The sequence below is a fragment of the Silene latifolia genome, chromosome X (genome assembly GCF_048544455.1).
Source record: "Silene latifolia isolate original U9 population chromosome X, ASM4854445v1, whole genome shotgun sequence".
Taxonomy (NCBI): domain Eukaryota; kingdom Viridiplantae; phylum Streptophyta; class Magnoliopsida; order Caryophyllales; family Caryophyllaceae; genus Silene; species Silene latifolia.
Window position 1 is genome coordinate 88,427,176 of NC_133537.1, and position 9,912 is coordinate 88,437,087.

The window sequence follows — 9,912 nt, forward strand, 5'->3', positions numbered from 1 at the left end:
TAGATTCCTACCTTATTAATTACGTGGGCTTGCCCTTGTTAACTAGTTTTAGGAAATTATTATCATATTTCCTAATTGAGTCGTATTTCTTATTAGTCTAGATATTTTATCTTGAGTGGAATAAAATTATATAAAGACCTAAGTTTTATTCATGGTTAATTAAGAGAGAGATTTGAGAGCACAATAAAGAGGGTCGATTTGTGAGGTTCCTTCTAAAGAAGAAAACTCAGTTTGTTCCGGGCTCTATTATTGGTGTTCATCTGTCTTTGAAGATCGGAGGAGTTTGTTCAGATCTTGGTAGGCCTCAAGATTATTTGTCCTTCGTCTTATTGGGGTAGTCTCTTTTGTTCATTTGAGACTACTATATTTGTTGGTAGAATAGGGTATACTTTTGGCTTATATTGAGCGTGTGTGTACCGGTCTACTGCTGTACTATTTTCTCCACTATAGTGAAATTTGATCTCCTCGCAGGGTGGACGTAGCCAGTTATTTTACTGGTGAACCACGTAAATCTTTGTGTCAACTTTATTTACATTCGTTATTTATTGTTCTTATCGCCTTATCAATTAACTGTTTGGGTAACAGGACGTCTCCGTTACAACTTGATTGTTAGGGTGCAAACCCATGTCCCACATCGGTAGAATAAAGATGAAAGCTCATCTTTATAAGTGTCTACAAAATATAATAGTAGAAAACCTTTTGGGAAGGAGCCCAAGAGTAAATCCGTGAGGGCTTGGCCCAAAGCGGACAATATCGTACTATTATGGGTTGTGGACACCGATGCAGCAGAGGCCCAACACGAGGTATTCAGGCTTCCGCACAACAAGTGGTATCAGAGCCCAAGGGTCGACTTGGGCTAGACACGAGGATGCATCGGTAGGTCCAAGACTTGAAGTTGTACACTATAAGGCATGGAACTCCTAGCTCGGGGTTAAATGGATGAAAGGCGTCATAGGTCTTGTGGGGACAAAGACTATTTGTGTACTAGAACTGTTGATTAGGTGGACCCTTATCAGGTTGGGTACCACGGGTCTGGTGGGTCCTTTCCAGGTTGGATGCCAGAGACTGTTTGTGCTCTAGGACTTCTGAAGTGACGGACCCGGTCCAGGGTATATTAGATGCAGAGGATGTTCGATATGCATGTGTAGTAAATTCTCAAGAAGGGCACAAAGACATGCTAGTTCAGGAGCATGCGATGACACTTACTTGACCAGGCGGTGATATGTGGTGCAATACATGGCTCGTGGTAGCATGGTGTGTCGACTAAGGGGAGGTTATCAAGACTTGTGATGTTTCGGGTGTCTAGAGTTGGGACTGTAGAGTGTCGGAGTCCTCCATAGAGGTCAAGGTCCGAGTCAAGATGATGGTCATTGGTTTGAGGGGAGGATTGTTAGGGTGCAAACTCATGTCCCACATCGGTAGAATAAAGATGAATGCTCATCTTTATAAGTGTCTAAAAAATAAAATATAATAGTACGAGGCCTTTTGGGAAGGAGCCCAAGAGTAAATCCGTGAAGGCTTGGCCCAAAGCGGACAATATCGTGCTATTATAGGTTTTGGACACCGATGCAGCAGAGGCTCAACACGAGGTATTCACGCTTCCGCACAATAAGATAGAATCAACACTAAACTGATAAGACTCGCACAACGGTCACAAGCTGGACAAGTATCAAATGGTATGTTACTTGGACTAGTGGGGAATAAAAAGTTCGCTATGTGAATCGTTTGTCAAACTCTAAGAAGGCCATTTTCACAACCTTGTCTAAATTTGGCGATTTTAATTGTGTAAGATCACAAACTTGAAGAGTCCCAAGAGGCAAGAGGTAGACAAGGATACTAGAGGTTTGTCCATTTTTGGATCGAAGTCTGAAACATGTGTGATCTTACTTTTAAGAGGCAAAGAGTTGAACTGGGACAGGTTGGAAATTACTAGAGTGATAAGTCTAAAAACTAACCCAATTGATCCAGAAATAATGGAACAAGCTTGCTACACCAAGATATAAACCATATCTTAAACAATCTAAGATAAATGACACTTGGTTATTTTTATAAAGCATCATAGTAAAACATCAAATATGTAGGATATAGTTCCTTACATTGTCTTGCATCAACAAGAAGCAAAAGAGCATCAACCAATTTCTTTTCTTTTGTTTTGTTTTTTTTTGGCAGCGATACAAAAAGGTTCACAAGCTACGACCCTCTCATGGCCTTCTTAGCAAGGTCATGAGCGGTCTTATTAAAACACCTAGGAACAAAAGTAAAACTTAAACAATGAAACAACGGATATAACACACCCATATCATCTAGAATCCCTCTTGTAAGATGGTGTACCATCTCCCTTCCGGTTATTTGGAGCAACAGCTTGAGACAATCCGTAGAAACGTCTAAATGTCGAATCCCTTGGTCCCGTGTCCAAATCAACACATCCTTCAAACCTAATGCTTCTGCTTGCATCGCCGATTGTGCCTTGATTTTGGTACTTCTACTAAAGAGAATAGTTCCATCATCCGCAGTCGCAACCCATCCAATAGCAGCTTCCTTAACCGACTTCCACCCCGCATCTACCATAACCTTGACAGAAGCACACGAAGAGGCCGCACTGATGCGTGTCATTCATATGATGTTTTACACCCTATTTTACACGCATTCCAGAGCTCAATTAGGTAGTTTATGCTACTATTTTGCCTATTTCCGTCTACTTTCGTGTTTTTGTACATTATTGCAGAAATGTGAAGAATTCAGCGGAATTCAAGTTAAATCCGTCCCCGAGTACCTTGCATTGCATTTGACGTGAAGTATTTATTCGAGGAACGAACTTGGTGCGCATTTCGAGGCCTGAAAGATAATTTTATGAAGAATTAGAAGCAAACTACCAGCTACAGTGGTTGATCGACTGCCTCCTATGGTCGATCGACCAGCGCACGAGTTACAGAAGCTACTGTTCAGCACAGACCTGTCGATCGACTGCCTTGCATGGTCGATCGACCATCATACGAGCTGACGCGCATATTAAAGAAATAGAACGAGAATTCCAAAGCCCATTGTATATTAGGTTTAGGAATAAGTGTTACGTTATATTCATATATACTGTAACCTGACATTATGAAGCCATCATCAGATTTTTATCATAGAAAACTTTAGGGAAATAATTAGGGTTTGCATTCAAGTTTATATTCATTCAAATATAATTTACTTTTCGTTCATGCTTTCCGATTCTCCTTACTTCCATTCTGTATTTTTCTGTTCTTTAGTTCAGTTTCGTACTTTGTTCGTTCATAGATTAGAAATTGCTAGAATAGTTTTCCCAAAGCCAATTATTGTTTTATGTTACTCGTTTATTTAGCTAATTTAATCATGAATTCGAATATTTTAATTGTTAAGTTTATTGTTGTTATTATTTCCAGCATGCGTAGCTAAATACCATGTGCTAGGATGTAGGGAATCTGTAGAAGTAGGCGGCATTAGAATAGTATGACCTAAATCGCGCCATGGCCGATCGACTGGGTTCCCTGGTCGATCGACTGGCCACGTGAGATTAGCTTCGTTTTAATTAATTTAATTGCTATATTTGACGAATCGAGTGCACGCGACTAGTTGAATGCCTAGGATTTGACCGACCCAATAAAGATCGAAAGATAGGGAAGGGAGATAGCCTACCAAATTAAGACGACTAGATTAATGAGATCGAAAGATGAGTTAATTTAGCCTTTTAAATCACTTTTCAGGACGAAAGTTAGCATTAGTGATATTAAGGACATGTAGCGAGATCGAAAGATGCTACCTGTTAAGAAAGGACCGAGAGGACTTCTTATTTTCCCGTCTCACGTGTTTGTTTTAGACCTACCTAGTATACTGCCGCCGAAACTATAGTGAACCGACCATCTTAGCACCCTTTTATCATTTGATTTCATCCGTTTATTTAGTTTACTTTTCATTTATTGCCTTTAGTTATAGATCAACTCAAACAAACCCCCACACACTGTTACTTTTGGACTAAAATCAGACAACTTTTAATTGCGTCGCCTCCTTGTGGTTCGACCCTGACTGCCACTAGCTATAGTAGTAGTTTAGATTATAATCATTATTTTTGGTGCATACAACGACAGACATCAAATTTTGGCGCCGTTGCCGGGGAGGCAATTGTTTAAAATTATTAGTTGTTTTATTTTTAGTCTTTCTCTTAGTTTAAGGGACATCTGTTCCTTAAACTATTCTCATATTCTACTTGTAGTTTCTTCTTATGCGCAGGTCACAGGGAGGTGAATTACTACCGTTCAATCCTGAGATTGAGAAGACTTTGCGTGAGTTGAGGCAATCATCTAGAGTATTGCCGACAGAGGAAGAGCCGAGTACTTTGTCTAGTTACAACGAGAACGAGCTTTTTGAGGAGGATCCACCTTCGTCACCTATTTCTACTTCTTCAGCTGAGACCGTCACATCTCCAGACATGGCTGAAGAAGCGAGTATAGCCAGTCACTCTGAGCCGACAGCTGAGAATCTCTATAAGGAATTCGCATTACCAGGGACGGATAGAAAATTCGAGCCGAAACCGTCTTATATCAACTTGGTTGAGAGAAACCAATTCGGGGGACCTGCAAATGAAGATGCAGTTAAACATATAAAGACATTCATTGATTATTGCTGTTCCATACCCCCACCAACCGGTGTGACCCAGGACCAGGTGAAGGAGACGATGTTCATATTCTCTCTTCGTGATGCTGCAAGGAAGTGGTACCGAGACCTGGATCGAGCTGCTAACGGGATCACCGATTGGAAGTCGCTGGCTCTGGCATTCTACAAGAAATATTTCTCTACCTCGAAGACAAATGCCATTAGAGCTCAGATCACGAGCTTTAAACAGGGTCCTGATGAGAATTTTCATGAGGCGTGGGTCCGTTTCAAGTAGTTGGTGCGAACTATTCCGCACCATGGGTTTTAGAAATGGAGCCTATGCAATCAATTTTATAATGGGCTTTATGACGATCAGAGGGCTATCCTGGATGCGGCAGCTAATGGTAGATTCCAGGAGAATGTTGGAGAGAGTAAGGGGTGGAAAATTATTGATGATTTGGCCACCCATAAAGCTGTGTATGGAAATTCCAGGGGAAATCAAAGGAGAAGTGCTGAATCCCCTTCTGTAGCTGCATTAGAGGCTCTTACGGCGAGATTTGATAAGTACGAGTTGGGAGGAGCTTCAAAAGGAGGGATCTATCATGTGAATGCTATTTCAGACGGTCCATTCGGCTGCAAGAGATGTGGAGGAGAAGGACATGTTTCAGACAACTGCAGCATTCCTTATGAGTCTTGTGCTGCTTTTCAACATTATAGGCAGACAAACACTTATTTTGAGCCGAATGTCCATCCGAACTTGAGGCGGAGTAGCCAAAATGTCCTAAATCGGACTCCACCTCCACAGCAGCAGCAGCAGAAGAATTATGTGCCTCCTCATAAGCAGCAGCAGCCATATCAAAAGCCTCCGTATGTTCCACAGCAGCAGCAGCAGTCCCAAGGTTCCGAATTTGCCGAGTTGAAAAATTTGTTGCTGAATGAGTCTCAAGCTAGAGAGACCGGGATGAAAATGTTGGAGAGCCAAATTGCTCAATTGGCTAGCAAGAGTGCAACAAGAGCTCCGAGGCATTTACCGTCGCAGACGGATCAAAAGGAGACCCTAAATGCCATCACCTTGAGGAGTGGGTCTACCCTTGATGGGCCCGCTATGGTCGAGGAAGCTACTGAAAAAGATGAGGCGGAACCAAGCAAGAAGAAGGCAGTGACGAACAGTGGCAAGAAAAAGACGTCTACCAGGTATATCAATCGATCGACTGACATACCCGGTCGATCGACTAACTCGCATAACAAAACAGCTTCTGCTCCTGTAGAAGTCAGTCGATCGACTGACCAATATGGTCGATCGACTGACAACGCTGCTGATGGTGAGTCTTTTCGTCCTCCAATGCCAAATAACTTAAGGGACCACTTGTTTCGGGGTACGACTACTCCAAAAGTATTGAGGCAAGACCCAAATGCTGATGGGTCAGTCCCGGTTCCAAAGTATGACCCGATGACGATTAATGGTTCATTCTTGAGACGGTCTGAAGAAGGGTCAAGCTACAACAAGGTGAAGGTAGTGGATTTTCAGCCTAAATCCACCGACGCCGGCATGAGAGACTTAGAGGAGAGGGCTAAGTTACTTCTTTCAGCTTCCTATCCGGAGAGATTGGTGCCGACAAAGGAACAGGTATCGTTTAACAAATTTGAAAATGTTATTCGTAGCTTAAACGTACAAGTTCCTTTTCTTGAGTTAGTTAATCAAGTGCCTGCTTACATGAAATTTATGAAGCAACTTTTGTCAAAAAAGAAGTCACTAGAAATCGTGCAACTGGCCGCACTAATCGAGGAGTCATGTTCTTATTTGACCCACACTGCACCTCATAGGCTAGAAGACCCAGGTAGCTTTTCAGTCCCATATAGTATTGGCACCTTTTCTATTGAGAAGGCATTATGTGACCTAGGAGCCAGTATTAGTGTAATGCCCTTGAGTCTTGCTAGGAAGTTAAAATTGACTAGGTTTGCAGTTACCAACATGACAGTAAAGATGGTTGGTCGTTCTGCGGTCCAGCCTATAGGAGTCTTAGAGGACATTCCTGTGCAAATAGGAAAGTTCTTTTTCCCGGTTGACTTCGTTGTACTAGATATGTCCGAGGACGCCCACATTCCTATCATATTGGGTAGACCATTTCTGCACACTGCTGGTGCAGTTATAGACGTTGGCTCAGGGACATTGACTTTTAAGGTAGGGAAACACTCCATTGTCTTTGCCCAGACAGCTAAGAAGAAAGACCCTATGTGGCCAGTCACTTGTAATATGGTTTTTGAAAAGAAATCTTATTTTGTACTTTCTGATATGCCTACCTCTATGCCTGTTTCTGCTGTAACACCTCCGCTCCAGATTGGGAGCAAATTGGAGGAAGATTCTTCTGTTTCTGATATTGCAGGAGCTGGTTTGGGGAAGGAAGAGCCGCATGTTGCTCCAGCTGTGAAGGAGCCAATCGTTCAAAGAGGCGGTTTAGGATGTCTTAGCTATGGCACAGATGAGGAGCCTGATGAGGAGCCAGTCAAAGTGACGGAGTCCGATTTGGATTTTGACGAGTCAGATGAAGTAATTGATTGGGGAGATGCTGAAGTTGTAGATCCGTTGAGTTTTGCGGATGTTGGAGTTGAGAAGAGTGCAGCTGAGAAGATGAGCACTGTAGAGGCTACTTCTCATAGCCAGAAGCCAAGCAAGTGGGCCATTCCGTGGCTGTTCTTGATCAACTATTCGTTGATCAAATGCTTTACAAACACGTGATTGACCACATAACCCAGTCGATCAAGTGAGCACTGTAGAGGCTGCTTCTTGTAGCCAGAAGCCGAGCAAGTGGGCCATTCCGTGGCCGTTCTTGATCAACTATTAGTTGGTTAAGACTTTACAAACATTTTATTTGCTTTCGTTAAACTTTCTTTTTATTGCTTTTGTGTGCGCGAGACTTCGCATTTTTAATAAGTTTGTTTAGGATTTTAAATACTTTAGGCAGTTACTTTGGGTTTTGCGCAATTTTGGGCGCGTTATTATGTGCATTTACAGGTTTATGGACCATATTAGCTCGAGTTATTGAGCTAATTCGAAGAAATCATAACTTATAGCAGGTTTTCCAGTCGATCGACTGCCTCCTATGGTCGATCGACTGAGCTGCGACTTCCAGGAGCTTCTGTTCCTGTTCACTCTGGTCGATCGACTGAGTGATGTGGTCGATAGACCGCCCTGCGCTGCTGTACCTATTTTCGATCATTCCCCTGCTGTGTTTTGTCGATTTGCGGAGTTGAGGGTGTCTTTTCTCCACTTTATTCTCCGACTCATTTCTGTTTTCTTCCGTTTCTTTATTTTAAACATAATTTTGCGTTTCGTAAATTGTTTTCTTGGATTTACGCGTGGTACTTTTGCTTCTTTTCAGGTACTTATTGGTAGCACTGTTGGCTACTGAAACCTCCTAGCTCACGCTGGTTTGGGGAGGTTTCCTTTTGCTGCGCTTAAAGTCTTGTGAGTTTCCGAGTTTAACTTCATGTCTTCTTTAGTTAATTTAACGCAAATTCCCATTTTCCTTTTATTTCATTACATAATTTTGCACAATGGAGACATTGTGTGATTTGGTTTGGGGAAGGGTTTTGCGTCGCATTTCATCTGCTTGCATTCACGGTTACATTTTTGTCTTGCATTGTTGTTTACTTTCCCTTATATATATAGAAAATTCAAAAAAAAATTAGAAAAAATTTCAAAAATTCAAAAAAATTGCACGTTTATTTTAGCATATAGGTCGAGTCAGAACGATAGTAGTTTAATGATGACATTGCATTTTCATCCGTTTATGCCTAAGCCGTGCTCAATTGACTTGTTATTAGTAGAATCATATATGCATAGTCTACGAGTTTTCGTTAAATTCTTGCTGAACTTGAAACTTGACTTAGATTTTTGGCAAACTACTTATATTTCTGAGGTTTAGAGCTTATAACTGGTGACATCTATGACCAGTTTATCTAGGATTGTGAGTAGTACTCCTTGTACGACTTGTTACATAAATTTGCATAAATATGAACTTGATCTGCTTAATACCTGTATGCATTCGGTTTGTGGTTTGTTGACACATGTGGAAGAGGTCACCCCTTTATTCATTTTGCCCATAAATTCCACACTGCCAAAAATAGCCTTTTTGTCCCGTTACTACATCCTACATTTAGCCTGCCCTTGTCAAGCTAGTAGTTTATGTTCTTGGGATTGTTACTTTGTTTTTGGTAGCTAATGCTAATTTTGAGATGATGTTGGGAAGATGAAAAAGGAAGGAAAGAAAGAAAGAAAGAAAAAAAAAATAATTGAAATGAAAAAAAAGAGAAGAAAAATGATTCGAAAAAGAAGAAAAAGAAGATGAGTGTTGTACTGTAGAGGGCGGTCGACCGACTGGCCATCTTTGTCGATCGACCGAAGCCGAGAAAAGGAAAATTCAAAATCACATGGTTGAAGTTTTGATCAGTTGGTGATTTTATTCCCATGCTTTATTATCATCACTTGGGGAATTACAATTTTATCGGAGATTGTGAGATTTGTGCTTGATAATTAGCACCGATTCGATTGAAATCTTGAGCAAGAAGTTGGATGTTGTTATAATTTGGTTCCCTTAGTTACTAGCTTGGCTTTTAACTCTGTTTTTATCCAAATTTATCTTAGCCTCTTCTTACCCCTTACCTCACATATCCATATTTACCTCGGCATGTGTCATGGTCATTTGTTCGGTTGGAATGCATATGTACGGTTGTAGAGATTATTTTCATATTAGATTGCAGGCATGTTCTTATAGGTCGTAGTTAGGTGAGGGTCACTATAAAATGAATTCTTTCTATCTTTACATATACTCACCTGTATTTATTGAGTGATATGAGCGACCCGTGAGAGTCCGATTTGATAAGTCTCTATAGCTGACGGTTCAACAGTTTTTAACGACTTCATAATTCGTTTGCATGATTCTTATTGCTAATTGATTGTTAGATGTTGCATTAAATTGGTTTAGGCTATTCAGTTTGCATTTCGCTCTGAGATTGAACTCGTTCCACTAGGTTTTAGGATCGAGTCTAGTTCTTGTTTGGGGACAAGCAAGGGTTTGGTTTGGGGAAGTTTGATGCGTGTCATTTATATGATGTTTTACACCTCATTTTACACGCATTTCAGAGCTCAATTCTGTAGTTTATGCTATTATTTGCCCCATTTCGTCTACTTTCGTATTTTTATGTAATATTGCAGGTTTATGCGGAAATGAGTAGAAATCGAGCCGGATCCATCCCCGAGTACCTTGCATTGCATTTGACGTGAAGTATTTACTCAAGAAA

At 41.1% G+C, this 9,912-nt stretch overlaps 1 non-coding gene across 1 annotated transcript; it reads right to left on the bottom strand.

Moving 5' to 3' along the window:
• Nucleotides 1-4,828: 4,828 nt before the first annotated feature.
• On the bottom strand, nucleotides 4,829-4,935 carry LOC141625681 (small nucleolar RNA R71). The gene has a single exon (XR_012535449.1). It is a non-coding gene; the product is annotated as a small nucleolar RNA R71 (small nucleolar RNA).
• Between the last annotated feature and the right edge of the window lie 4,977 nt (nucleotides 4,936-9,912).